We start from the raw sequence: 24,331 nt of genomic DNA on the forward strand, positions 1-24,331 counted from the left end.
GCTGAAGCCCAGAGCCTCCAAACAGAAGTAAATCATAAAGTGGAAGTAAACCAATTGATTTAAGGGTTTCAAAACACAGTTACATGCCTTGAATCCCGGGATTGATAACTGTCCCATTTGCTTGTGTTCTCAACCAAACTATCAAATCATCAAATGGCTGGTGTCATAACTTAAATATGCCTAAAATGGGAGAGCAACTGAGTATGTGCAGAGCAGGTTGAAACAGCGTATTACTGGATTTCAAAGTGTATAGAAGCATATTTTTTAATGTTTTACATGAGTATATATGCAAAATGGGACAACCGGAAGAGATGTAGCAGGACTTACTTTTCTGACTAAAGTTGCACTTTAAATGACAGATTTAACAGCATGGTCTAGCAGATTTTCCTCATGAATTTGATCTTTATGTAGGATGTGCAAAGTTTTTGGATTTTTTTTCATGTTTTTTTGTCGGTGACATGGTAGCATGAAAACACAGCGGGAGTGGTGATTGTAGTTCAAGCTAAATGTGTAAACAGATTGTCAGAAGTGGGATTTGAACCCACGCCTCCATTTGGAGACCAGAACACCCACACAATGTGAAGAAACAGCTCTTGAGTCTGGCACCTTAGACCACTCGGCCATCCTGACAAGATATATTGAGGTGCTATGGCTTCCTCTGGAAATATCATCTACTCGTGGTACTCTATTGATCTATTACCATTGTCAAGGAGCTGTATGAACACTCTGAACCTAGGCCCTTTTGCAAATGCACTTCTTAAAGCATGACCTTGCACCAAGTCATACATTTCAGATCCTTTCTACCAAATCTCCTTGAGCAAAAAAATAGAAGATGTCCCAGGTGATCTTCGACTGTTTGGTTGATCCGGGCGCCACAAACCAGAGTCATGTCCTTGTGGCAGACCGCGTGGCCTAATGGATAAGGCGTCTGACTTTGGATCAGAAGATTGAGGGTTCGAGTCCCTTCGTGGTCGTTTTCTATGCTGCTTTCCAGTTCCTTCCTGTGACCTTCACTCGTAAATTCTTGCTTTAGCCATAACAACGTGCTTCTTGCTGGAGGCTTCCAATTTGCTGAAGCCCAGAGCCTCCAAACAGAAGTAAATCATAAAGTGGAAGTAAACCAATTGATTTAAGGGTTTCAAAACACAGTTACATGCCTTGAATCCCGGGATTGATAACTGTCCCATTTGCTTGTGTTCTCAACCAAACTATCAAATCATCAAATGGCTGGTGTCATAACTTAAATATGCCTAAAATGGGAGAGCAACTGAGTATGTGCAGAGCAGGTTGAAACAGCGTATTACTGGATTTCAAAGTGTATAGAAGCATATTTTTTAATGTTTTACATGAGTATATATGCAAAATGGGACAACCGGAAGAGATGTAGCAGGACTTACTTTTCTGACTAAAGTTGCACTTTAAATGACAGATTTAACAGCATGGTCTAGCAGATTTTCCTCAAGAATTTGATCTTTATGTAGGATGTGCAAAGTTTTTGGATTTTTTTTCATGTTTTTTTGTCGGTGACATGGTAGCATGAAAACACAGCGGGAGTGGTGATTGTAGTTCAAGCTAAATGTGTAAACAGATTGTCAGAAGTGGGATTTGAACCCACGCCTCCATTTGGAGACCAGAACACCCACACAATGTGAAGAAACAGCTCTTGAGTCTGGCACCTTAGACCACTCGGCCATCCTGACAAGATATATTGAGGTGCTATGGCTTCCTCTGGAAATATCATCTACTCGTGGTACTCTATTGATCTATTACCATTGTCAAGGAGCTGTATGAACACTCTGAACCTAGGCCCTTTTGCAAATGCACTTCTTAAAGCATGACCTTGCACCAAGTCATACATTTCAGATCCTTTCTACCAAATCTCCTTGAGCAAAAAAAGTAGAAGATGTCCCAGGTGATCTTCGACTGTTTGGTTGATCCGGGCGCCACAAACCAGAGTCATGTCCTTGTGGCAGACCGCGTGGCCTAATGGATAAGGCGTCTGACTTCAGATCAGAAGATTGAGGGTTCGAGTCCCTTCGTGGTCGTTTTCTATGCTGCTTTCCAGTTCCTTCCTGTGACCTTCACTCGTAAATTCTTGCTTTAGCCATAACAACGTGCTTCTTGCTGGAGGCTTCCAATTTGCTGAAGCCCAGAGCCTCCAAACAGAAGTAAATCATAAAGTGGAAGTAAACCAATTGATTTAAGGGTTTCAAAACACAGTTACATGCCTTGAATCCCGGGATTGATAACTGTCCCATTTGCTTGTGTTCTCAACCAAACTATCAAATCATCAAATGGCTGGTGTCATAACTTAAATATGCCTAAAATGGGAGAGCAACTGAGTATGTGCAGAGCAGGTTGAAACAGCGTATTACTGGATTTCAAAGTGTATAGAACCATATTTTTTAATGTTTTACATGAGTATATATGCAAAATGGGACAACCGGAAGAGATGTAGCAGGACTTACTTTTCTGACTAAAGTTGCACTTTAAATGACAGATTTAACAGCATGGTCTAGCAGATTTTCCTCAAGAATTTGATCTTTATGTAGGATGTGCAAAGTTTTTGGATTTTTTTTCATGTTTTTTTGTCGGTGACATGGTAGCATGAAAACACAGCGGGAGTGGTGATTGTAGTTCAAGCTAAATGTGTAAACAGATTGTCAGAAGTGGGATTTGAACCCACGCCTCCATTTGGAGACCAGAACACCCACACAATGTGAAGAAACAGCTCTTGAGTCTGGCGCCTTAGACCACTCGGCCATCCTGACAAGATATATTGAGGTGCTATGGCTTCCTCTGGAAATATCATCTACTCGTGGTACTCTATTGATCTATTACCATTGTCAAGGAGCTGTATGAACACTCTGAACCTAGGCCCTTTTGCAAATGCACTTCTTAAAGCATGACCTTGCACCAAGTCATACATTTCAGATCCTTTCTACCAAATCTCCTTGAGCAAAAAAAGTAGAAGATGTCCCAGGTGATCTTCGAGTGTTTGGTTGATCCGGGCGCCACAAACCAGAATCATGTCCTTGTGGCAGACCGCGTGGCCTAATGGATAAGGCGTCTGACTTCGGATCAGAAGATTGAGGGTTCGAGTCCCTTCGTGGTCGTTTTCTATGCTGCTTTCCAGTTCCTTCCTGTGACCTTCACTCGTAAATTCTTGCTTTAGCCATAACAACGTGCTTCTTGCTGGAGGCTTCCAATTTGCTGAAGCCCAGAGCCTCCAAACAGAAGTAAATCATAAAGTGGAAGTAAACCAATTGATTTAAGGGTTTCAAAACACAGTTACATGCCTGGAATCCCGGGATTGATAACTGTCCCATTTGCTTGTGTTCTCAACCAAACTATCAAATCATCAAATGGCTGGTGTCATAACTTAAATATGCCTAAAATGGGAGAGCAACTGAGTATGTGCAGAGCAGGTTGAAACAGCGTATTACTGGATTTCAAAGTGTATAGAACCATATTTTTAAATGTTTTACATGAGTATATATGCAAAATGGGACAACCGGAAGAGATGTAGCAGGACTTACTTTTCTGACTAAAGTTGCACTTTAAATGACAGATTTAACAGCATGGTCTAGCAGATTTTCCTCAAGAATTTGATCTTTATGTAGGATGTGCAAAGTTTTTGGATTTTTTTTCATGTTTTTTTGTCGGTGACATGGTAGCATGAAAACACAGCGGGAGTGGTGATTGTAGTTCAAGCTAAATGTGTAAACAGATTGTCAGAAGTGGGATTTGAACCCACGCCTCCATTTGGAGACCAGAACACCCACACAATGTGAATAAACAGCTCTTGAGTCTGGCGCCTTAGACCACTCGGCCATCCTGACAAGATATATTGAGTTGCTATGGCTTCCTCTGGAAATATCATCTACTCGTGGTACTCTATTGATCTATTACCATTGTCAAGGAGCTGTATGAACACTCTGAACCTAGGCCCTTTTGCAAATGCACTTCTTAAAGCATGACCTTGCACCAAGTCATACATTTCAGATCCTTTCTACCAAATCTCCTTGAGCAAAAAAAGTAGAAGATGTCCCAGGTGATCTTCGACTGTTTGGTTGATCAGGGCGCCACAAACCAGAATCATGTCCTTGTGGCAGACTGCGTGGCCTAATGGATAAGGCGTCTGACTTCGGATCAGAAGATTGAGGCTTCGAGTCCCTTCGTGGTCGTTTTCTATGCTGCTTTCCAGTTCCTTCCTGTGACCTTCACTCGTAAATTCTTGCTTTAGCCATAACAACGTGCTTCTTGCTGGAGGCTTCCAATTTGCTGAAGCCCAGAGCCTCCAAACAGAAGTAAATCATAAAGTGGAAGTAAACCAATTGATTTAAGGGTTTCAAAACACAGTTACATGCCTGGAATCCCGGGATTGATAACTGTCCCATTTGCTTGTGTTCTCAACCAAACTATCAAATCATCAAATGGCTGGTGTCATAACTTAAATATGCCTAAAATGGGAGAGCAACTGAGTATGTACAGAGCAGGTTGAAACAGCGTATTACTGGATTTCAAAGTGTATAGAACCATATTTTTAAATGTTTTACATGAGTATATATGCAAAATGGGACAACCGGAAGAGATGTAGCAGGACTTACTTTTCTGACTAAAGTTGCACTTTAAATGACAGATTTAACAGCATGGTCTAGCAGATTTTCCTCAAGAATTTGATCTTTATGTAGGATGTGCAAAGTTTTTGGATTTTTTTTCATGTTTTTTTGTCGGTGACATGGTAGCATGAAAACACAGCGGGAGTGGTGATTGTAGTTCAAGCTAAATGTGTAAACAGATTGTCAGAAGTGGGATTTGAACCCACGCCTCCATTTGGAGACCAGAACACCCACACAATGTGAAGAAACAGCTCTTGAGTCTGGCGCCTTAGACCACTCGGCCATCCTGACAAGATATATTGAGGTGCTATGGCTTCCTCTGGAAATATCATCTACTCGTGGTACTCTATTGATCTATTACCATTGTCAAGGAGCTGTATGAACACTCTGAACCTAGGCCCTTTTGCAAATGCACTTCTTAAAGCATGACCTTGCACCAAGTCATACATTTCAGATCCTTTCTACCAAATCTCCTTGAGCAAAAAAAGTAGAAGATGTCCCAGGTGATCTTCGACTGTTTGGTTGATCAGGGCGCCACAAACCAGAATCATGTCCTTGTGGCAGACTGCGTGGCCTAATGGATAAGGCGTCTGACTTCGGATCAGAAGATTGAGGGTTCGAGTCCCTTCGTGGTCGTTTTCTATGCTGCTTTCCAGTTCCTTCCTGTGACCTTCACTCGTAAATTCTTGCTTTAGCCATAACAACGTGCTTCTTGCTGGAGGCTTCCAATTTGCTGAAGCCCAGAGCCTCCAAACAGAAGTAAATCATAAAGTGGAAGTAAACCAATTGATTTAAGGGTTTCAAAACACAGTTACATGCCTGGAATCCCGGGATTGATAACTGTCCCATTTGCTTGTGTTCTCAACCAAACTATCAAATCATCAAATGGCTGGTGTCATAACTTAAATATGCCTAAAATGGGAGAGCAACTGAGTATGTGCAGAGCAGGTTGAAACAGCGTATTACTGGATTTCAAAGTGTATAGAACCATATTTTTAAATGTTTTACATGAGTATATATGCAAAATGGGACAACCGGAAGAGATGTAGCAGGACTTACTTTTCTGACTAAAGTTGCACTTTAAATGACAGATTTAACAGCATGGTCTAGCAGATTTTCCTCAAGAATTTGATCTTTATGTAGGATGTGCAAAGTTTTTGGATTTTTTTTCATGTTTTTTTGTCGGTGACATGGTAGCATGAAAACACAGCGGGAGTGGTGATTGTAGTTCAAGCTAAATGTGTAAACAGATTGTCAGAAGTGGGATTTGAACCAACGCCTCCATTTGGAGACCAGAACACCCACACAATGTGAAGAAACAGCTCTTGAGTCTGGCGCCTTAGACCACTCGGCCATCCTGACAAGACATATTGAGGTGCTATGGCTTCCTCTGGAAATATCATCTACTCGTAGTACTCTATTGATCTATTACCATTGTCAAGGAGCTGTATGAACACTCTGAACCTAGGCCCTTTTGCAAATGCACTTCTTAAAGCATGACCTTGCACCAAGTCATACATTTCAGATCCTTTCTACCAAATCTCCTTGAGCAAAAAAAGTAGAAGATGTCCCAGGTGATCTTCGAGTGTTTGGTTGATCTGGGCGCCACAAACCAGAATCATGTCCTTGTGGCAGACCGCGTGGCCTAATGGATAAGGCGTCTGACTTCGGATCAGAAGATTGAGGGTTCGAGTCCCTTCATGGTCGTTTTCTATGCTGCTTTCCAGTTCCTTCCTGTGACCTTCACTCGTAAATTCTTGCTTTAGCCATAACAACGTGCTTCTTGCTGGAGGCTTCCAATTTGCTGAAGCCCAGAGCCTCCAAACAGAAGTAAATCATAAAGTGGAAGTAAACCAATTGATTTAAGGGTTTCAAAACACAGTTACATGCCTGGAATCCCGGGATTGATAACTGTCCCATTTGCTTGTGTTCTCAACCAAACTATCAAATCATCAAATGGCTGGTGTCATAACTTAAATATGCCTAAAATGGGAGAGCAACTGAGTATGTGCAGAGCAGGTTGAAACAGCGTATTACTGGATTTCAAAGTGTATAGAACCATATTTTTAAATGTTTTACATGAGTATATATGCAAAATGGGACAACCGGAAGAGATGTAGCAGGACTTACTTTTCTGACTAAAGTTGCACTTTAAATGACAGATTTAACAGCATGGTCTAGCAGATTTTCCTCAAGAATTTGATCTTTATGTAGGATGTGCAAAGTTTTTGGATTTTTTTTCATGTTTTTTTGTCGGTGACATGGTAGCATGAAAACACAGCGGGAGTGGTGATTGTAGTTCAAGCTAAATGTGTAAACAGATTGTCAGAAGTGGGATTTGAACCCACGCCTCCATTTGGAGACCAGAACACCCACACAATGTGAAGAAACAGCTCTTGAGTCTGGCGCCTTAGACCACTCGGCCATCCTGACAAGATATATTGAGGTGCTATGGCTTCCTCTGGAAATATCATCTACTCGTGGTACTCTATTGATCTATTACCATTGTCAAGGAGCTGTATGAACACTCTGAACCTAGGCCCTTTTGCAAATGCACTTCTTAAAGCATGACCTTGCACCAAGTCATACATTTCAGATCCTTTCTACCAAATCTCCTTGAGCAAAAAAAGTAGAAGATGTCCCAGGTGATCTTCGACTGTTTGGTTGATCAGGGCGCCACAAACCAGAATCATGTCCTTGTGGCAGACCGCGTGGCCTAATGGATAAGGCGTCTGACTTCGGATCAGAAGATTGAGGGTTCGAGTCCCTTCGTGGTCGTTTTCTATGCTGCTTTCCAGTTCCTTCCTGTGACCTTCACTCGTAAATTCTTGCTTTAGCCATAACAACGTGCTTCTTGCTGGAGGCTTCCAATTTGCTGAAGCCCAGAGCCTCCAAACAGAAGTAAATCATAAAGTGGAAGTAAACCAATTGATTTAAGGGTTTCAAAACACAGTTACATGCCTGGAATCCCGGGATTGATAACTGTCCCATTTGCTTGTGTTCTCAACCAAACTATCAAATCATCAAATGGCTGGTGTCATAACTTAAATATGCCTAAAATGGGAGAGCAACTGAGTATGTACAGAGCAGGTTGAAACAGCGTATTACTGGATTTCAAAGTGTATAGAACCATATTTTTAAATGTTTTACATGAGTATATATGCAAAATGGGACAACCGGAAGAGATGTAGCAGGACTTACTTTTCTGACTAAAGTTGCACTTTAAATGACAGATTTAACAGCATGGTCTAGCAGATTTTCCTCAAGAATTTGATCTTTATGTAGGATGTGCAAAGTTTTTGGATTTTTTTTCATGTTTTTTTGTCGGTGACATGGTAGCATGAAAACACAGCGGGAGTGGTGATTGTAGTTCAAGCTAAATGTGTAAACAGATTGTCAGAAGTGGGATTTGAACCCACGCCTCCATTTGGAGACCAGAACACCCACACAATGTGAAGAAACAGCTCTTGAGTCTGGCGCCTTAGACCACTCGGCCATCCTGACAAGATATATTGAGGTGCTATGGCTTCCTCTGGAAATATCATCTACTCGTGGTACTCTATTGATCTATTACCATTGTCAAGGAGCTGTATGAACACTCTGAACCTAGGCCCTTTTGCAAATGCACTTCTTAAAGCATGACCTTGCACCAAGTCATACATTTCAGATCCTTTCTACCAAATCTCCTTGAGCAAAAAAAGTAGAAGATGTCCCAGGTGATCTTCGACTGTTTGGTTGATCAGGGCGCCACAAACCAGAATCATGTCCTTGTGGCAGACCGCGTGGCCTAATGGATAAGGCGTCTGACTTCGGATCAGAAGATTGAGGGTTCGAGTCCCTTCGTGGTCGTTTTCTATGCTGCTTTCCAGTTCCTTCCTGTGACCTTCACTCGTAAATTCTTGCTTTAGCCATAACAACGTGCTTCTTGCTGGAGGCTTCCAATTTGCTGAAGCCCAGAGCCTCCAAACAGAAGTAAATCATAAAGTGGAAGTAAACCAATTGATTTAAGGGTTTCAAAACACAGTTACATGCCTGGAATCCCGGGATTGATAACTGTCCCATTTGCTTGTGTTCTCAACCAAACTATCAAATCATCAAATGGCTGGTGTCATAACTTAAATATGCCTAAAATGGGAGAGCAACTGAGTATGTGCAGAGCAGGTTGAAACAGCGTATTACTGGATTTCAAAGTGTATAGAACCATATTTTTAAATGTTTTACATGAGTATATATGCAAAATGGGACAACCGGAAGAGATGTAGCAGGACTTACTTTTCTGACTAAAGTTGCACTTTAAATGACAGATTTAACAGCATGGTCTAGCAGATTTTCCTCAAGAATTTGATCTTTATGTAGGATGTGCAAAGTTTTTGGATTTTTTTTCATGTTTTTTTGTCGGTGACATGGTAGCATGAAAACACAGCGGGAGTGGTGATTGTAGTTCAAGCTAAATGTGTAAACAGATTGTCAGAAGTGGGATTTGAACCCACGCCTCCATTTGGAGACCAGAACACCCACACAATGTGAAGAAACAGCTCTTGAGTCTGGCGCCTTAGACCACTCGGCCATCCTGACAAGATATATTGAGGTGCTATGGCTTCCTCTGGAAATATCATCTACTCGTAGTACTCTATTGATCTATTACCATTGTCAAGGAGCTGTATGAACACTCTGAACCTAGGCCCTTTTGCAAATGCACTTCTTAAAGCATGACCTTGCACCAAGTCATACATTTCAGATCCTTTCTACCAAATCTCCTTGAGCAAAAAAAGTAGAAGATGTCCCAGGTGATCTTCGAGTGTTTGGTTGATCTGGGCGCCACAAACCAGAATCATGTCCTTGTGGCAGACCGCGTGGCCTAATGGATAAGGCGTCTGACTTCGGATCAGAAGATTGAGGGTTCGAGTCCCTTCGTGGTCGTTTTCTATGCTGCTTTCCAGTTCCTTCCTGTGACCTTCACTCGTAAATTCTTGCTTTACCCATAACAACGTGCTTCTTGCTGGAGGCTTCCAATTTGCTGAAGCCCAGAGCCTCCAAACAGAAGTAAATCATAAAGTGGAAGTAAACCAATTGATTTAAGGGTTTCAAAACACAGTTACATGCCTGGAATCCCGGGATTGATAACTGTCCCATTTGCTTGTGTTCTCAACCAAACTATCAAATCATCAAATGGCTGGTGTCATAACTTAAATATGCCTAAAATGGGAGAGCAACTGAGTATGTGCAGAGCAGGTTGAAACAGCGTATTACTGGATTTCAAAGTGTATAGAACCATATTTTTAAATGTTTTACATGAGTATATATGCAAAATGGGACAACCGGAAGAGATGTAGCAGGACTTACTTTTCTGACTAAAGTTGCACTTTAAATGACAGATTTAACAGCATGGTCTAGCAGATTTTCCTCAAGAATTTGATCTTTATGTAGGATGTGCAAAGTTTTTGGATTTTTTTTCATGTTTTTTTGTCGGTGACATGGTAGCATGAAAACACAGCGGGAGTGGTGATTGTAGTTCAAGCTAAATGTGTAAACAGATTGTCAGAAGTGGGATTTGAACCCACGCCTCCATTTGGAGACCAGAACACCCACACAATGTGAAGAAACAGCTCTTGAGTCTGGCGCCTTAGACTACTCGGCCATCCTGACAAGATATATTGAGGTGCTATGGCTTCCTCTGGAAATATCATCTACTCGTGGTACTCTATTGATCTATTACCATTGTCAAGGAGCTGTATGAACACTCTGAACCTAGGCCCTTTTGCAAATGCACTTCTTAAAGCATGACCTTGCACCAAGTCATACATTTCAGATCCTTTCTACCAAATCTCCTTGAGCAAAAAAAGTAGAAGATGTCCCAGGTGATCTTCGACTGTTTGGTTGATCAGGGCGCCACAAACCAGAATCATGTCCTTGTGGCAGACCGCGTGGCCTAATGGATAAGGCGTCTGACTTCGGATCAGAAGATTGAGGGTTCGAGTCCCTTCGTGGTCGTTTTCTATGCTGCTTTCCAGTTCCTTCCTGTGACCTTCACTCGTAAATTCTTGCTTTAGCCATAACAACGTGCTTCTTGCTGGAGGCTTCCAATTTGCTGAAGCCCAGAGCCTCCAAACAGAAGTAAATCATAAAGTGGAAGTAAACCAATTGATTTAAGGGTTTCAAAACACAGTTACATGCCTGGAATCCCGGGATTGATAACTGTCCCATTTGCTTGTGTTCTCAACCAAACTATCAAATCATCAAATGGCTGGTGTCATAACTTAAATATGCCTAAAATGGGAGAGCAACTGAGTATGTGCAGAGCAGGTTGAAACAGCGTATTACTGGATTTCAAAGTGTATAGAACCATATTTTTAAATGTTTTACATGAGTATATATGCAAAATGGGACAACCGGAAGAGATGTAGCAGGACTTACTTTTCTGACTAAAGTTGCACTTTAAATGACAGATTTAACAGCATGGTCTAGCAGATTTTCCTCAAGAATTTGATCTTTATGTAGGATGTGCAAAGTTTTTGGATTTTTTTCATGTTTTTTTGTCGGTGACATGGTAGCATGAAAACACAGCGGGAGTGGTGATTGTAGTTCAAGCTAAATGTGTAAACAGATTGTCAGAAGTGGGATTTGAACCCACGCCTCCATTTGGAGACCAGAACACCCACACAATGTGAAGAAACAGCTCTTGAGTCTGGCGCCTTAGACCACTCGGCCATCCTGACAAGATATATTGAGGTGCTATGGCTTCCTCTGGAAATATCATCTACTCGTGGTACTCTATTGATCTATTACCATTGTCAAGGAGCTGTATGAACACTCTGAACCTAGGCCCTTTTGCAAATGCACTTCTTAAAGCATGACCTTGCACCAAGTCATACATTTCAGATCCTTTCTACCAAATCTCCTTGAGCAAAAAATGTAGAAGATGTCCCAGGTGATCTTCGAGTGTTTGGTTGATCCGGGCGCCACAAACCAGAATCATGTCCTTGTGGCAGACCGCGTGGCCTAATGGATAAGGCGTCTGACTTTGGATAAGAAGATTGAGGGTTCGAGTCCCTTCGTGGTCGTTTTCTATGCTGCTTTCCAGTTCCTTCCTGTGACCTTCACTCGTAAATTCTTGCTTTAGCCATAACAACGTGCTTCTTGCTGGAGGCTTCCAATTTGCTGAAGCCCAGAGCCTCCAAACAGAAGTAAATCATAAAGTGGAAGTAAACCAATTGATTTAAGGGTTTCAAAACACAGTTACATGCCTTGAATCCCGGGATTGATAACTGTCCCATTTGCTTGTGTTCTCAACCAAACTATCAAATCATCAAATGGCTGGTGTCATAACTTAAATATGCCTAAAATGGGAGAGCAACTGAGTATGTGCAGAGCAGGTTGAAACAGCGTATTACTGGATTTCAAAGTGTATAGAACCATATTTTTAAATGTTTTACATGAGTATATATGCAAAATGGGACAACCGGAAGAGATGTAGCAGGACTTACTTTTCTGACTAAAGTTGCACTTTAAATGACAGATTTAACAGCATGGTCTAGCAGATTTTCCTCAAGAATTTGATCTTTATGTAGGATGTGCAAAGTTTTTGGATTTTTTTTCATGTTTTTTTGTCGGTGACATGGTAGCATGAAAACACAGCGGGAGTGGTGATTGTAGTTCAAGCTAAATGTGTAAACAGATTGTCAGAAGTGGGATTTGAACCCACGCCTCCATTTGGAGACCAGAACACCCACACAATGTGAATAAACAGCTCTTGAGTCTGGCGCCTTAGACCACTCGGCCATCCTGACAAGATATATTGAGGTGCTATGGCGTGCTATGGCTTCCTCTGGAAATATCATCTACTCGTGGTACTCTATTGATCTATTACCATTGTCAAGGAGCTGTATGAACACTCTGAACCTAGGCCCTTTTGCAAATGCACTTCTTAAAGCATGACCTTGCACCAAGTCATACATTTCAGATCCTTTCTACCAAATCTCCTTGAGCAAAAAAAGTAGAAGATGTCCCAGGTGATCTTCGACTGTTTGGTTGATCAGGGCGCCACAAACCAGAATCATGTCCTTGTGGCAGACCGCGTGGCCTAATGGATAAGGCGTCTGACTTCGGATCAGAAGATTGAGGGTTCGAGTCCCTTCGTGGTCGTTTTCTATGCTGCTTTCCAGTTCCTTCCTGTGACCTTCACTCGTAAATTCTTGCTTTAGCCATAACAACGTGCTTCTTGCTGGAGGCTTCCAATTTGCTGAAGCCCAGAGCCTCCAAACAGAAGTAAATCATAAAGTGGAAGTAAACCAATTGATTTAAGGGTTTCAAAACACAGTTACATGCCTGGAATCCCGGGATTGATAACTGTCCCATTTGCTTGTGTTCTCAACCAAACTATCAAATCATCAAATGGCTGGTGTCATAACTTAAATATGCCTAAAATGGGAGAGCAACTGAGTATGTGCAGAGCAGGTTGAAACAGCGTATTACTGGATTTCAAAGTGTATAGAACCATATTTTTAAATGTTTTACATGAGTATATATGCAAAATGGGACAACCGGAAGAGATGTAGCAGGACTTACTTTTCTGACTAAAGTTGCACTTTAAATGACAGATTTAACAGCATGGTCTAGCAGATTTTCCTCAAGAATTTGATCTTTATGTAGGATGTGCAAAGTTTTTGGATTTTTTTTCATGTTTTTTTGTCGGTGACATGGTAGCATGAAAACACAGCGGGAGTGGTGATTGTAGTTCAAGCTAAATGTGTAAACAGATTGTCAGAAGTGGGATTTGAACCAACGCCTCCATTTGGAGACCAGAACACCCACACAATGTGAAGAAACAGCTCTTGAGTCTGGCGCCTTAGACCACTCGGCCATCCTGACAAGACATATTGAGGTGCTATGGCTTCCTCTGGAAATATCATCTACTCGTGGTACTCTATTGATCTATTACCATTGTCAAGGAGCTGTATGAACACTCTGAACCTAGGCCCTTTTGCAAATGCACTTCTTAAAGCATGACCTTGCACCAAGTCATACATTTCAGATCCTTTCTACCAAATCTCCTTGAGCAAAAAATGTAGAAGATGTCCCAGGTGATCTTCGAGTGTTTGGTTGATCCGGGCGCCACAAACCAGAATCATGTCCTTGTGGCAGACCGCGTGGCCTAATGGATAAGGCGTCTGACTTTGGATAAGAAGATTGAGGGTTCGAGTCCCTTCGTGGTCGTTTTCTATGCTGCTTTCCAGTTCCTTCCTGTGACCTTCACTCGTAAATTCTTGCTTTAGCCATAACAACGTGCTTCTTGCTGGAGGCTTCCAATTTGCTGAAGCCCAGAGCCTCCAAACAGAAGTAAATCATAAAGTGGAAGTAAACCAATTGATTTAAGGGTTTCAAAACACAGTTACATGCCTTGAATCCCGGGATTGATAACTGTCCCATTTGCTTGTGTTCTCAACCAAACTATCAAATCATCAAATGGCTGGTGTCATAACTTAAATATGCCTAAAATGGGAGAGCAACTGAGTATGTGCAGAGCAGGTTGAAACAGCGTATTACTGGATTTCAAAGTGTATAGAACCATATTTTTAAATGTTTTACATGAGTATATATGCAAAATGGGACAACCGGAAGAGATGTAGCAGGACTTACTTTTCTGACTAAAGTTGCACTTTAAATGACAGATTTAACAGCATGGTCTAGCAGATTTTCCTCAAGAATTTGATCTTTATGTAGGATGTGCAAAGTTTTTGGATTTTTTTTCATGTTTTTTTGTCGGTGACATGGTAGCATGAAAACACAGCGGGAGTGGTGATTGTAGTTCAAGCTAAATGTGTAAACAGATTGTCAGAAGTGGGATTTGAACCCACGCCTCCATTTGGAGACCAGAACACCCACACAATGTGAATAAACAGCTCTTGAGTCTGGCGCCTTAGACCACTCGGCCATCCTGACAAGATATATTGAGGTGCTATGGCGTGCTATGGCTTCCTCTGGAAATATCATCTACTCGTGGTACTCTATTGATCTATTACCATTGTCAAGGAGCTGTATGAACACTCTGAACCTAGGCCCTTTTGCAAATGCACTTCTTAAAGCATGACCTTGCACCAAGTCATACATTTCAGATCCTTTCTACCAAATCTCCTTGAGCAAAAAAAGTAGAAGATGTCCCAGGTGATCTTCGACTGTTTGGTTGATCAGGGCGCCACAAACCAGAATCATGTCCTTGTGGCAGACCGCGTGGCCTAATGGATAAGGCGTCTGACTTCGGATCAGAAGATTGAGGGTTCGAGTCCCTTCGTGGTCGTTTTCTATGCTGCTTTCCAGTTCCTTCCTGTGACCTTCACTCGTAAATTCTTGCTTTAGCCATAACAACGTGCTTCTTGCTGGAGGCTTCCAATTTGCTGAAGCCCAGAGCCTCCAAACAGAAGTAAATCATAAAGTGGAAGTAAACCAATTGATTTAAGGGTTTCAAAACACAGTTACATGCCTGGAATCCCGGGATTGATAACTGTCCCATTTGCTTGTGTTCTCAACCAAACTATCAAATCATCAAATGGCTGGTGTCATAACTTAAATATGCCTAAAATGGGAGAGCAACTGAGTATGTGCAGAGCAGGTTGAAACAGCGTATTACTGGATTTCAAAGTGTATAGAACCATATTTTTAAATGTTTTACATGAGTATATATGCAAAATGGGACAACCGGAAGAGATGTAGCAGGACTTACTTTTCTGACTAAAGTTGCACTTTAAATGACAGATTTAACAGCATGGTCTAGCAGATTTTCCTCAAGAATTTGATCTTTATGTAGGATGTGCAAAGTTTTTGGATTTTTTTTCATGTTTTTTTGTCGGTGACATGGTAGCATGAAAACACAGCGGGAGTGGTGATTGTAGTTCAAGCTAAATGTGTAAACAGATTGTCAGAAGTGGGATTTGAACCCACGCCTCCATTTGGAGACCAGAACACCCACACAATGTGAAGAAACAGCTCTTGAGTCTGGCGCCTTAGACCACTCGGCCATCCTGACAAGATATATTGAGGTGCTATGGCTTCCTCTGGAAATATCATCTACTCGTAGTACTCTATTGATCTATTACCATTGTCAAGGAGCTGTATGAACACTCTGAACCTAGGCCCTTTTGCAAATGCACTTCTTAAAGCATGACCTTGCACCAAGTCATACATTTCAGATCCTTTCTACCAAATCTCCTTGAGCAAAAAAAGTAGAAGATGTCCCAGGTGATCTTCGAGTGTTTGGTTGATCTGGGCGCCACAAACCAGAATCATGTCCTTGTGGCAGACCGCGTGGCCTAATGGATAAGGCGTCTGACTTCGGATCAGAAGATTGAGGGTTCGAGTCCCTTCGTGGTCGTTTTCTATGCTGCTTTCCAGTTCCTTCCTGTGACCTTCACTCGTAAATTCTTGCTTTAGCCATAACAACGTGCTTCTTGCTGGAGGCTTCCAATTTGCTGAAGCCCAGAGCCTCCAAACAGAAGTAAATCATAAAGTGGAAGTAAACCAATTGATTTAAGGGTTTCAAAACACAGTTACATGCCTGGAATCCCGGGATTGATAACTGTCCCATTTGCTTGTGTTCTCAACCAAACTATCAAATCATCAAATGGCTGGTGTCATAACTTAAATATGCCTAAAATGGGAGAGCAACTGAGTATGTGCAGAGCAGGTTGAAACAGCGTATTACTGGATTTCAAAGTGTATAGAACCATATTTTTAAATGTTTTACATGAGTATATATGCAAAATGGGACAACCGGAAGAGATGTAGCAGGACTTACTTTTCTGACTAAAGTTGCACTTTAAATGACAGATTTAACAGCATGGTCTAGCAGATTTTCCTCAAGAATTTGATCTTTATGTAGGATGTGCAAAGTTTTTGGATTTTTTTTCATGTTTTTTTGTCGGTGACATGGTAGCATGAAAACACAGCGGGAGTGGTGATTGTAGTTCAAGCTAAATGTGTAAACAGATTGTCAGAAGTGGGATTTGAACCCACGCCTCCATTTGGAGACCAGAACACCCACACAATGTGAAGAAACAGCTCTTGAGTCTGGCGCCTTAGACCACTCGGCCATCCTGACAAGATATATTGAGGTGCTATGGCTTCCTCTGGAAATATCATCTACTCGTGGTACTCTATTGATCTATTACCATTGTCAAGGAGCTGTATGAACACTCTGAACCTAGGCCCTTTTGCAAATGCACTTCTTAAAGCATGACCTTGCACCAAGTCATACATTTCAGATCCTTTCTACCAAATCTCCTTGAGCAAAAAAAGTAGAAGATGTCCCAGGTGATCTTCGACTGTTTGGTTGATCAGGGCGCCACAAACCAGAATCATGTCCTTGTGGCAGACCGCGTGGCCTAATGGATAAGGCGTCTGACTTCGGATCAGAAGATTGAGGGTTCGAGTCCCTTCGTGGTCGTTTTCTATGCTGCTTTCCAGTTCCTTCCTGTGACCTTCACTCGTAAATTCTTGCTTTAGCCATAACAACGTGCTTCTTGCTGGAGGCTTCCAATTTGCTGAAGCCCAGAGCCTCCAAACAGAAGTAAATCATAAAGTGGAAGTAAACCAATTGATTTAAGGGTTTCAAATCACAGTTACATGCCTGGAATCCCGGGATTGATAACTGTCCCATTTGCTTGTGTTCTCAACCAAACTATCAAATCATCAAATGGCTGGTGTCATAACTTAAATATGCCTAAAATGGGAGAGCAACTGAGTATGTGCAGAGCAGGTTGAAACAGCGTATTACTGGATTTCAAAGTGTATAGAACCATATTTTTAAATGTTTTACATGAGTATATATGCAAAATGGGACAACCGGAAGAGATGTAGCAGGACTTACTTTTCTGACTAAAGTGTCACTTTAAATGACAGATTTAACAGCATGGTCTAGCAGATTTTCCTCAAGAATTTGATCTTTATGTAGGATGTGCAAAGTTTTTGGATTTTTTTTCATGTTTTTTTGTCGGTGACATGGTAGCATGAAAACACAGCGGGAGTGGTGATTGTAGTTCAAGCTAAATGTGTAAACAGATTGTCAGAAGTGGGATTTGAACCCACGCCTCCATTTGGAGACCAGAACACCCACACAATGTGAAGAAACAGCTCTTGAGTCTGGCGCCTTAGACCACTCGGCCATCCTGACAAGATATATTGAGGTGCTATGGCTTCCTCTGGAAATATCATCTACTCGTGGTACTCTATTGATCTATTACCATTGTCAAGGAGCTGTATGAACACTCTGAACCTAGGCCCTTTTGCAAATGCACTTCTTAAAGCATGACCTTGCACCAAGTCATACATTTCAGATCCTTTCTACCAAATCTCCTTGAGCAAAAAAAGTAGAAGATGTCCCAGGTGATCTTCGACTGTTTGGTTGATCAGGGCGCCACAAACCAGAATCATGTCCTTGTGGCAGACCGCGTGGCCTAATGGATAAGGCGTCTGACTTCGGATCAGAAGATTGAGGGTTCGAGTCCCTTCGTGGTCGTTTTCTATGCTGCTTTCCAGTTCCTTCCTGTGACCTTCACTCGTAAATTCTTGCTTTAGCCATAACAACGTGCTTCTTGCTGGAGGCTTCCAATTTGCTGAAGCCCAGAGCCTCCAAACAGAAGTAAATCATAAAGTGGAAGTAAACCAATTGATTTAAGGGTTTCAAAACACAGTTACATGCCTGGAATCCCGGGATTGATAACTGTCCCATTTGCTTGTGTTCTCAACCAAACTATCAAATCATCAAATGGCTGGTGTCATAACTTAAATATGCCTAAAATGGGAGAGCAACTGAGTATGTACAGAGCAGGTTGAAACAGCGTATTACTGGATTTCAAAGTGTATAGAACCATATTTTTAAATGTTTTACATGAGTATATATGCAAAATGGGACAACCGGAAGAGATGTAGCAGGACTTACTTTTCTGACTAAAGTTGCACTTTAAATGACAGATTTAACAGCATGGTCTAGCAGATTTTCCTCAAGAATTTGATCTTTATGTAGGATGTGCAAAGTTTTTGGATTTTTTTTCATGTTTTTTTGTCGGTGACATGGTAGCATGAAAACACAGCGGGAGTGGTGATTGTAGTTCAAGCTAAATGTGTAAACAGATTGTCAGAAGTGGGATTTGAACCCACGCCTCCATTTGGAGACCAGAACACCCACACAATGTGAAGAAACAGCTCTTGAGTCTGGCGCCTTAGACCACTCGGCCATCCTGACAAGATATATTGAGGTGCTATGGCTTCCTCTGGAAATATCATCTACTCGTGGTACTCTATTGATCTATTACCATTGTCAAGGAGCTGTATGAACACTCTGAACCTAGGCCCTTTTGCAAATGCACTTCTTAAAGCATGACCTTGCACCAAGTCATACATTTCAGATCCTTTCTACCAAATCTCCTTGAGCAAAAAAAGTAGAAGATGTCCCAGGTGATCTTCGACTGTTTGGTTGATCAGGGCGCCACAAACCAGAATCATGTCCTTGTGGCAGACCGCGTGGCCTAATGGATAAGGCGTCTGACTTCGGATCAGAAGATTGAGGGTTCGAGTCCCTTCGTGGTCGTTTTCTATGCTGCTTTCCAGTTCCTTCCTGTGACCTTCACTCGTAAATTCTTGCTTTAGCCATAACAACGTGCTTCTTGCTGGAGGCTTCCAATTTGCTGAAGCCCAGAGCCTCCAAACAGAAGTAAATCATAAAGTGGAAGTAAACCAATTGATTTAAGGGTTTCAAAACACAGTTACATGCCTGGAATCCCGGGATTGATAACTGTCCCATTTGCTTGTGTTCTCAACCAAACTATCAAATCATCAAATGGCTGGTGTCATAACTTAAATATGCCTAAAATGGGAGAGCAACTGAGTATGTGCAGAGCAGGTTGAAACAGCGTATTACTGGATTTCAAAGTGTATAGAACCATATTTTTAAATGTTTTACATGAGTATATATGCAAAATGGGACAACCGGAAGAGATGTAGCAGGACTTACTTTTCTGACTAAAGTTGCACTTTAAATGACAGATTTAACAGCATGGTCTAGCAGATTTTCCTCAAGAATTTGATCTTTATGTAGGATGTGCAAAGTTTTTGGATTTTTTTTCATGTTTTTTTGTCGGTGACATGGTAGCATGAAAACACAGCGGGAGTGGTGATTGTAGTTCAAGCTAAATGTGTAAACAGATTGTCAGAAGTGGGATTTGAACCCACGCCTCCATTTGGAGACCAGAACACCCACACAATGTGAAGAAACAGCTCTTGAGTCTGGCGCCTTAGACCACTCGGCCATCCTGACAAGATATATTGAGGTGCTATGGCTTCCTCTGGAAATATCATCTACTCGTGGTACTCTATTGATCTATTACCATTGTCAAGGAGCTGTATGAACACTCTGAACCTAGGCCCTTTTGCAAATGCACTTCTTAAAGCATGACCTTGCACCAAGTCATACATTTCAGATCCTTTCTACCAAATCTCCTTGAGCAAAAAAAGTAGAAGATGTCCCAGGTGATCTTCGACTGTTTGGTTGATCAGGGCGCCACAAACCAGAATCATGTCCTTGTGGCAGACCGCGTGGCCTAATGGATAAGGCGTCTGACTTCGGATCAGAAGATTGAGGGTTCGAGTCCCTTCGTGGTCGTTTTCTATGCTGCTTTCCAGTTCCTTCCTGTGACCTTCACTCGTAAATTCTTGCTTTAGCCATAACAACGTGCTTCTTGCTGGAGGCTTCCAATTTGCTGAAGCCCAGAGCCTCCAAACAGAAGTAAATCATAAAGTGGAAGTAAACCAATTGATTTAAGGGTTTCAAAACACAGTTACATGCCTGGAATCCCGGGATTGATAACTGTCCCATTTGCTTGTGTTCTCAACCAAACTATCAAATCATCAAATGGCTGGTGTCATAACTTAAATATGCCTAAAATGGGAGAGCAACTGAGTATGTACAGAGCAGGTTGAAACAGCGTATTACTGGATTTCAAAGTGTATAGAACCATATTTTTAAATGTTTTACATGAGTATATATGCAAAATGGGACAACCGGAAGAGATGTAGCAGGACTTACTTTTCTGACTAAAGTTGCACTTTAAATGACAGATTTAACAGCATGGTCTAGCAGATTTTCCTCAAGAATTTGATCTTTATGTAGGATGTGCAAAGTTTTTGGATTTTTTTTCATGTTTTTTTGTCGGTGACATGGTAGCATGAAAACACAGCGGGAGTGGTGATTGTAGTTCAAGCTAAATGTGTAAACAGATTGTCAGAAGTGGGATTTGAACCCACGCCTCCATTTGGAGACCAGAACACCCACACAATGTGAAGAAACAGCTCTTGAGTCTGGCGCCTTAGACCACTCGGCCATCCTGACAAGATATATTGAGGTGCTATGGCTTCCTCTGGAAATATCATCTACTCGTGGTACTCTATTGATCTATTACCATTGTCAAGGAGCTGTATGAACACTCTGAACCTAGGCCCTTTTGCAAATGCACTTCTTAAAGCATGACCTTGCACCAAGTCATACATTTCAGATCCTTTCTACCAAATCTCCTTGAGCAAAAAAAGTAGAAGATGTCCCAGGTGATCTTCGACTGTTTGGTTGATCAGGGCGCCACAAACCAGAATCATGTCCTTGTGGCAGACCGCGTGGCCTAATGGATAAGGCGTCTGACTTCGGATCAGAAGATTGAGGGTTCGAGTCCCTTCGTGGTCGTTTTCTATGCTGCTTTCCAGTTCCTTCCTGTGACCTTCACTCGTAAATTCTTGCTTTAGCCATAACAACGTGCTTCTTGCTGGAGGCTTCCAATTTGCTGAAGCCCAGAGCCTCCAAACAGAAGTAAATCATAAAGTGGAAGTAAACCAATTGATTTAAGGGTTTCAAAACACAGTTACATGCCTGGAATCCCGGGATTGATAACTGTCCCATTTGCTTGTGTTCTCAACCAAACTATCAAATCATCAAATGGCTGGTGTCATAACTTAAATATGCCTAAAATGGGAGAGCAACTGAGTATGTGCAGAGCAGGTTGAAACAGCGTATTACTGGATTTCAAAGTGTATAGAACCATATTTTTAAATGTTTTACATGAGTATATATGCAAAATGGGACAACCGGAAGAGATGTAGCAGGACTTACTTTTCTGACTAAAGTTGCACTTTAAATGACAGATTTAACAGCATGGTCTAGCAGATTTTCCTCAAGAATTTGATCTTTATGTAGGATGTGCAAAGTTTTTGGATTTTTTTTCATGTTTTTTTGTCGGTGACATGGTAGCATGAAAACACAGCGGGAGTGGTGATTGTAGTTCAAGCTAAATGTGTAAACAGATTGTCAGAAGTGGGATTTGAACCCACGCCTCCATTTGGAGACCAGAACACCCACACAATGTGAAGAAACAGCTCTTGAGTCTGGCGCCTTAGACCACTCGGCCATCCTGACAAGATATATTGAGGTGCTATGGCTTCCTCTGGAAATATCATCTACTCGTAGTACTCTATTGATCTATTACCATTGTCAAGGAGCTGTATGAACACTCTGAACCTAGGCCCTTTTGCAAATGCACTTCTTAAAGCATGACCTTGCACCAAGTCATACATTTCAGATCCTTTCTACCAAATCTCCTTGAGCAAAAAAAGTAGAAGATGTCCCAGATGATCTTCGAGTGTTTGGTTGATCTGGGCGCCACAAACCAGAATCATGTCCTTGTGGCAGACCGCGTGGCCTAATGGATAATTCGTCTGACTTCGGATCAGAAGATTGAGGGTTCGAGTCCCTTCGTGGTCGTTTTCTATGCTGCTTTCCAGTTCCTTCCTGTGACCTTCACTCGTAAATTCTTGCTTTAGCCATAACAACGTGCTTCTTGCTGGAGGCTTCCAATTTGCTGAAGCCCAGAGCCTCCAAACAGAAGTAAATCATAAAGTGGAAGTAAACCAATTGATTTAAGGGTTTCAAAACACAGTTACATGCCTGGAATCCCGGGATTGATAACTGTCCCATTTGCTTGTGTTCTCAACCAAACTATCAAATCATCAAATGGCTGGTGTCATAACTTAAATATGCCTAAAATGGGAGAGCAACTGAGTATGTGCAGAGCAGGTTGAAACAGCGTATTACTGGATTTCAAAGTGTATAGAACCATATTTTTAAATGTTTTACATGAGTATATATGCAAAATGGGACAACCGGAAGAGATGTAGCAGGACTTACTTTTCTGACTAAAGTTGCACTTTAAATGACAGATTTAACAGCATGGTCTAGCAGATTTTCCTCAAGAATTTGATCTTTATGTAGGATGTGCAAAGTTTTTGGATTTTTTTTCATGTTTTTTTGTCGGTGACATGGTAGCATGAAAACACAGCGGGAGTGGTGATTGTAGTTCAAGCTAAATGTGTAAACAGATTGTCAGAAGTGGGATTTGAACCCACGCCTCCATTTGGAGACCAGAACACCCACACAATGTGAAGAAACAGCTCTTGAGTCTGGCGCCTTAGACCACTCGGCCATCCTGACAAGATATATTGAGGTGCTATGGCTTCCTCTGGAAATATCATCTACTCGTGGTACTCTATTGATCTATTACCATTGTCAAGGAGCTGTATGAACACTCTGAACCTAGGCCCTTTTGCAAATGCACTTCTTAAAGCATGACCTTGCACCAAGTCATACATTTCAGATCCTTTCTACCAAATCTCCTTGAGCAAAAAATGTAGAAGATGTCCCAGGTGATCTTCGAGTGTTTGGTTGATCCGGGCGCCACAAACCAGAATCATGTCCTTGTGGCAGACCGCGTGGCCTAATGGATAAGGTGTCTGACTTCGGATCAGAAGATTGAGGGTTCGAGTCCCTTCGTGGTCGTTTTCTATGCTGCTTTCCAGTTGCTTCCTGTGACCTTCACTCGTAAATTCTTGCTTTAGCCATAACAACGTGCTTCTTGCTGGAGGCTTCCAATTTGCTGAAGCCCAGAGCCTCCAAACAGAAGTAAATCATAAAGTGGAAGTAAACCAATTGATTTAAGGGTTTCAAAACACAGTTACATGCCTTGAATCCCGGGATTGATAACTGTCCCATTTGCTTGTGTTCTCAACCAAACTATCAAATCATCAAATGGCTGGTGTCATAACTTAAATATGCCTAAAATGGGAGAGCAACTGAGTATGTGCAGAGCAGGTTGAAACAGCGTATTACTGGATTTCAAAGTGTATAGAAGCATATTTTTTAATGTTTTACATGAGTATATATGCAAAATGGGACAACCGGAAGAGATGTAGCAGGACTTACTTTTCTGACTAAAGTTGCACTTTAAATGACAGATTTAACAGCATGGTCTAGCAGATTTTCCTCAAGAATTTGATCTTTATGTAGGATGTGCAAAGTTTTTGGATTTTTTTTCATGTTTTTTTGTCGGTGACATGGTAGCATGAAAACACAGCGGGAGTGGTGATTGTAGTTCAAGCTAAATGTGTAAACAGATTGTCAGAAGTGGGATTTGAACCCACGCCTCCATTTGGAGACCAGAACACCCACACAATGTGAAGAAACAGCTCTTGAGTCTGGCGCCTTAGACCACTCGGCCATCCTGACAAGATATATTGAGGTGCTATGGCTTCCTCTGGAAATATCATCTACTCGTGGTACTCTATTGATCTATTACCATTGTCAAGGAGCTGTATGAACACTCTGAACCTAGGCCCTTTTGCAAATG

At 41.7% G+C, this 24,331-nt stretch overlaps 32 non-coding genes across 32 annotated transcripts; 14 read left to right on the forward strand and 18 right to left on the reverse strand.

The window, feature by feature from the left end:
* Window positions 1-901: 901 nt before the first annotated feature.
* TRNAQ-UUG (transfer RNA glutamine (anticodon UUG)) lies at window positions 902-974 on the forward strand. The gene has a single exon. It is a non-coding gene; the product is annotated as a tRNA-Gln (tRNA).
* Window positions 975-2,661: 1,687 nt separating this feature from the next.
* On the reverse strand, window positions 2,662-2,771 carry TRNAL-CAA (transfer RNA leucine (anticodon CAA)). The gene is made up of 2 exons: window positions 2,734-2,771; window positions 2,662-2,707 (listed from the first exon to the last, which is right to left on the reverse strand). It is a non-coding gene; the product is annotated as a tRNA-Leu (tRNA).
* A 272-nt stretch (window positions 2,772-3,043) lies between these two features.
* Window positions 3,044-3,116, forward strand: TRNAR-UCG (transfer RNA arginine (anticodon UCG)). Its single transcript has one exon. It is a non-coding gene; the product is annotated as a tRNA-Arg (tRNA).
* A 616-nt stretch (window positions 3,117-3,732) lies between these two features.
* On the reverse strand, window positions 3,733-3,842 carry TRNAL-CAA (transfer RNA leucine (anticodon CAA)). Its single transcript has 2 exons — window positions 3,805-3,842; window positions 3,733-3,778 (listed from the first exon to the last, which is right to left on the reverse strand). It is a non-coding gene; the product is annotated as a tRNA-Leu (tRNA).
* A 961-nt stretch (window positions 3,843-4,803) lies between these two features.
* TRNAL-CAA (transfer RNA leucine (anticodon CAA)) lies at window positions 4,804-4,913 on the reverse strand. The gene is made up of 2 exons: window positions 4,876-4,913; window positions 4,804-4,849 (listed from the first exon to the last, which is right to left on the reverse strand). It is a non-coding gene; the product is annotated as a tRNA-Leu (tRNA).
* Window positions 4,914-6,945: 2,032 nt separating this feature from the next.
* TRNAL-CAA (transfer RNA leucine (anticodon CAA)) lies at window positions 6,946-7,055 on the reverse strand. Its single transcript has 2 exons — window positions 7,018-7,055; window positions 6,946-6,991 (listed from the first exon to the last, which is right to left on the reverse strand). It is a non-coding gene; the product is annotated as a tRNA-Leu (tRNA).
* Window positions 7,056-7,327: 272 nt separating this feature from the next.
* On the forward strand, window positions 7,328-7,400 carry TRNAR-UCG (transfer RNA arginine (anticodon UCG)). Its single transcript has one exon. It is a non-coding gene; the product is annotated as a tRNA-Arg (tRNA).
* Window positions 7,401-8,016: 616 nt separating this feature from the next.
* Window positions 8,017-8,126, reverse strand: TRNAL-CAA (transfer RNA leucine (anticodon CAA)). The gene is made up of 2 exons: window positions 8,089-8,126; window positions 8,017-8,062 (listed from the first exon to the last, which is right to left on the reverse strand). It is a non-coding gene; the product is annotated as a tRNA-Leu (tRNA).
* A 272-nt stretch (window positions 8,127-8,398) lies between these two features.
* On the forward strand, window positions 8,399-8,471 carry TRNAR-UCG (transfer RNA arginine (anticodon UCG)). The gene has a single exon. It is a non-coding gene; the product is annotated as a tRNA-Arg (tRNA).
* A 616-nt stretch (window positions 8,472-9,087) lies between these two features.
* Window positions 9,088-9,197, reverse strand: TRNAL-CAA (transfer RNA leucine (anticodon CAA)). The gene is made up of 2 exons: window positions 9,160-9,197; window positions 9,088-9,133 (listed from the first exon to the last, which is right to left on the reverse strand). It is a non-coding gene; the product is annotated as a tRNA-Leu (tRNA).
* A 272-nt stretch (window positions 9,198-9,469) lies between these two features.
* TRNAR-UCG (transfer RNA arginine (anticodon UCG)) lies at window positions 9,470-9,542 on the forward strand. Its single transcript has one exon. It is a non-coding gene; the product is annotated as a tRNA-Arg (tRNA).
* Window positions 9,543-10,540: 998 nt separating this feature from the next.
* Window positions 10,541-10,613, forward strand: TRNAR-UCG (transfer RNA arginine (anticodon UCG)). The gene has a single exon. It is a non-coding gene; the product is annotated as a tRNA-Arg (tRNA).
* Window positions 10,614-11,228: 615 nt separating this feature from the next.
* Window positions 11,229-11,338, reverse strand: TRNAL-CAA (transfer RNA leucine (anticodon CAA)). The gene is made up of 2 exons: window positions 11,301-11,338; window positions 11,229-11,274 (listed from the first exon to the last, which is right to left on the reverse strand). It is a non-coding gene; the product is annotated as a tRNA-Leu (tRNA).
* Window positions 11,339-12,299: 961 nt separating this feature from the next.
* Window positions 12,300-12,409, reverse strand: TRNAL-CAA (transfer RNA leucine (anticodon CAA)). Its single transcript has 2 exons — window positions 12,372-12,409; window positions 12,300-12,345 (listed from the first exon to the last, which is right to left on the reverse strand). It is a non-coding gene; the product is annotated as a tRNA-Leu (tRNA).
* Window positions 12,410-12,691: 282 nt separating this feature from the next.
* TRNAR-UCG (transfer RNA arginine (anticodon UCG)) lies at window positions 12,692-12,764 on the forward strand. The gene has a single exon. It is a non-coding gene; the product is annotated as a tRNA-Arg (tRNA).
* A 1,687-nt stretch (window positions 12,765-14,451) lies between these two features.
* Window positions 14,452-14,561, reverse strand: TRNAL-CAA (transfer RNA leucine (anticodon CAA)). Its single transcript has 2 exons — window positions 14,524-14,561; window positions 14,452-14,497 (listed from the first exon to the last, which is right to left on the reverse strand). It is a non-coding gene; the product is annotated as a tRNA-Leu (tRNA).
* Window positions 14,562-14,843: 282 nt separating this feature from the next.
* On the forward strand, window positions 14,844-14,916 carry TRNAR-UCG (transfer RNA arginine (anticodon UCG)). The gene has a single exon. It is a non-coding gene; the product is annotated as a tRNA-Arg (tRNA).
* Window positions 14,917-15,532: 616 nt separating this feature from the next.
* Window positions 15,533-15,642, reverse strand: TRNAL-CAA (transfer RNA leucine (anticodon CAA)). Its single transcript has 2 exons — window positions 15,605-15,642; window positions 15,533-15,578 (listed from the first exon to the last, which is right to left on the reverse strand). It is a non-coding gene; the product is annotated as a tRNA-Leu (tRNA).
* Window positions 15,643-15,914: 272 nt separating this feature from the next.
* Window positions 15,915-15,987, forward strand: TRNAR-UCG (transfer RNA arginine (anticodon UCG)). Its single transcript has one exon. It is a non-coding gene; the product is annotated as a tRNA-Arg (tRNA).
* A 616-nt stretch (window positions 15,988-16,603) lies between these two features.
* Window positions 16,604-16,713, reverse strand: TRNAL-CAA (transfer RNA leucine (anticodon CAA)). Its single transcript has 2 exons — window positions 16,676-16,713; window positions 16,604-16,649 (listed from the first exon to the last, which is right to left on the reverse strand). It is a non-coding gene; the product is annotated as a tRNA-Leu (tRNA).
* Window positions 16,714-16,985: 272 nt separating this feature from the next.
* On the forward strand, window positions 16,986-17,058 carry TRNAR-UCG (transfer RNA arginine (anticodon UCG)). Its single transcript has one exon. It is a non-coding gene; the product is annotated as a tRNA-Arg (tRNA).
* A 616-nt stretch (window positions 17,059-17,674) lies between these two features.
* On the reverse strand, window positions 17,675-17,784 carry TRNAL-CAA (transfer RNA leucine (anticodon CAA)). The gene is made up of 2 exons: window positions 17,747-17,784; window positions 17,675-17,720 (listed from the first exon to the last, which is right to left on the reverse strand). It is a non-coding gene; the product is annotated as a tRNA-Leu (tRNA).
* A 272-nt stretch (window positions 17,785-18,056) lies between these two features.
* On the forward strand, window positions 18,057-18,129 carry TRNAR-UCG (transfer RNA arginine (anticodon UCG)). The gene has a single exon. It is a non-coding gene; the product is annotated as a tRNA-Arg (tRNA).
* Window positions 18,130-18,745: 616 nt separating this feature from the next.
* On the reverse strand, window positions 18,746-18,855 carry TRNAL-CAA (transfer RNA leucine (anticodon CAA)). The gene is made up of 2 exons: window positions 18,818-18,855; window positions 18,746-18,791 (listed from the first exon to the last, which is right to left on the reverse strand). It is a non-coding gene; the product is annotated as a tRNA-Leu (tRNA).
* Window positions 18,856-19,127: 272 nt separating this feature from the next.
* TRNAR-UCG (transfer RNA arginine (anticodon UCG)) lies at window positions 19,128-19,200 on the forward strand. The gene has a single exon. It is a non-coding gene; the product is annotated as a tRNA-Arg (tRNA).
* A 616-nt stretch (window positions 19,201-19,816) lies between these two features.
* On the reverse strand, window positions 19,817-19,926 carry TRNAL-CAA (transfer RNA leucine (anticodon CAA)). Its single transcript has 2 exons — window positions 19,889-19,926; window positions 19,817-19,862 (listed from the first exon to the last, which is right to left on the reverse strand). It is a non-coding gene; the product is annotated as a tRNA-Leu (tRNA).
* A 272-nt stretch (window positions 19,927-20,198) lies between these two features.
* On the forward strand, window positions 20,199-20,271 carry TRNAR-UCG (transfer RNA arginine (anticodon UCG)). The gene has a single exon. It is a non-coding gene; the product is annotated as a tRNA-Arg (tRNA).
* Window positions 20,272-20,887: 616 nt separating this feature from the next.
* TRNAL-CAA (transfer RNA leucine (anticodon CAA)) lies at window positions 20,888-20,997 on the reverse strand. Its single transcript has 2 exons — window positions 20,960-20,997; window positions 20,888-20,933 (listed from the first exon to the last, which is right to left on the reverse strand). It is a non-coding gene; the product is annotated as a tRNA-Leu (tRNA).
* Window positions 20,998-21,269: 272 nt separating this feature from the next.
* TRNAR-UCG (transfer RNA arginine (anticodon UCG)) lies at window positions 21,270-21,342 on the forward strand. Its single transcript has one exon. It is a non-coding gene; the product is annotated as a tRNA-Arg (tRNA).
* A 616-nt stretch (window positions 21,343-21,958) lies between these two features.
* Window positions 21,959-22,068, reverse strand: TRNAL-CAA (transfer RNA leucine (anticodon CAA)). The gene is made up of 2 exons: window positions 22,031-22,068; window positions 21,959-22,004 (listed from the first exon to the last, which is right to left on the reverse strand). It is a non-coding gene; the product is annotated as a tRNA-Leu (tRNA).
* A 961-nt stretch (window positions 22,069-23,029) lies between these two features.
* On the reverse strand, window positions 23,030-23,139 carry TRNAL-CAA (transfer RNA leucine (anticodon CAA)). The gene is made up of 2 exons: window positions 23,102-23,139; window positions 23,030-23,075 (listed from the first exon to the last, which is right to left on the reverse strand). It is a non-coding gene; the product is annotated as a tRNA-Leu (tRNA).
* Window positions 23,140-24,100: 961 nt separating this feature from the next.
* TRNAL-CAA (transfer RNA leucine (anticodon CAA)) lies at window positions 24,101-24,210 on the reverse strand. Its single transcript has 2 exons — window positions 24,173-24,210; window positions 24,101-24,146 (listed from the first exon to the last, which is right to left on the reverse strand). It is a non-coding gene; the product is annotated as a tRNA-Leu (tRNA).
* Window positions 24,211-24,331: the final 121 nt, after the last annotated feature.

The sequence above is a fragment of the Lithobates pipiens genome, unplaced genomic scaffold (assembly GCF_037356315.1).
Source record: "Lithobates pipiens isolate NorthernLeopardFrog02 unplaced genomic scaffold, aLitPip1_a1.2 Scaffold_1, whole genome shotgun sequence".
In the NCBI taxonomy this organism is placed as follows: Eukaryota; Metazoa; Chordata; class Amphibia; order Anura; family Ranidae; genus Lithobates; species Lithobates pipiens.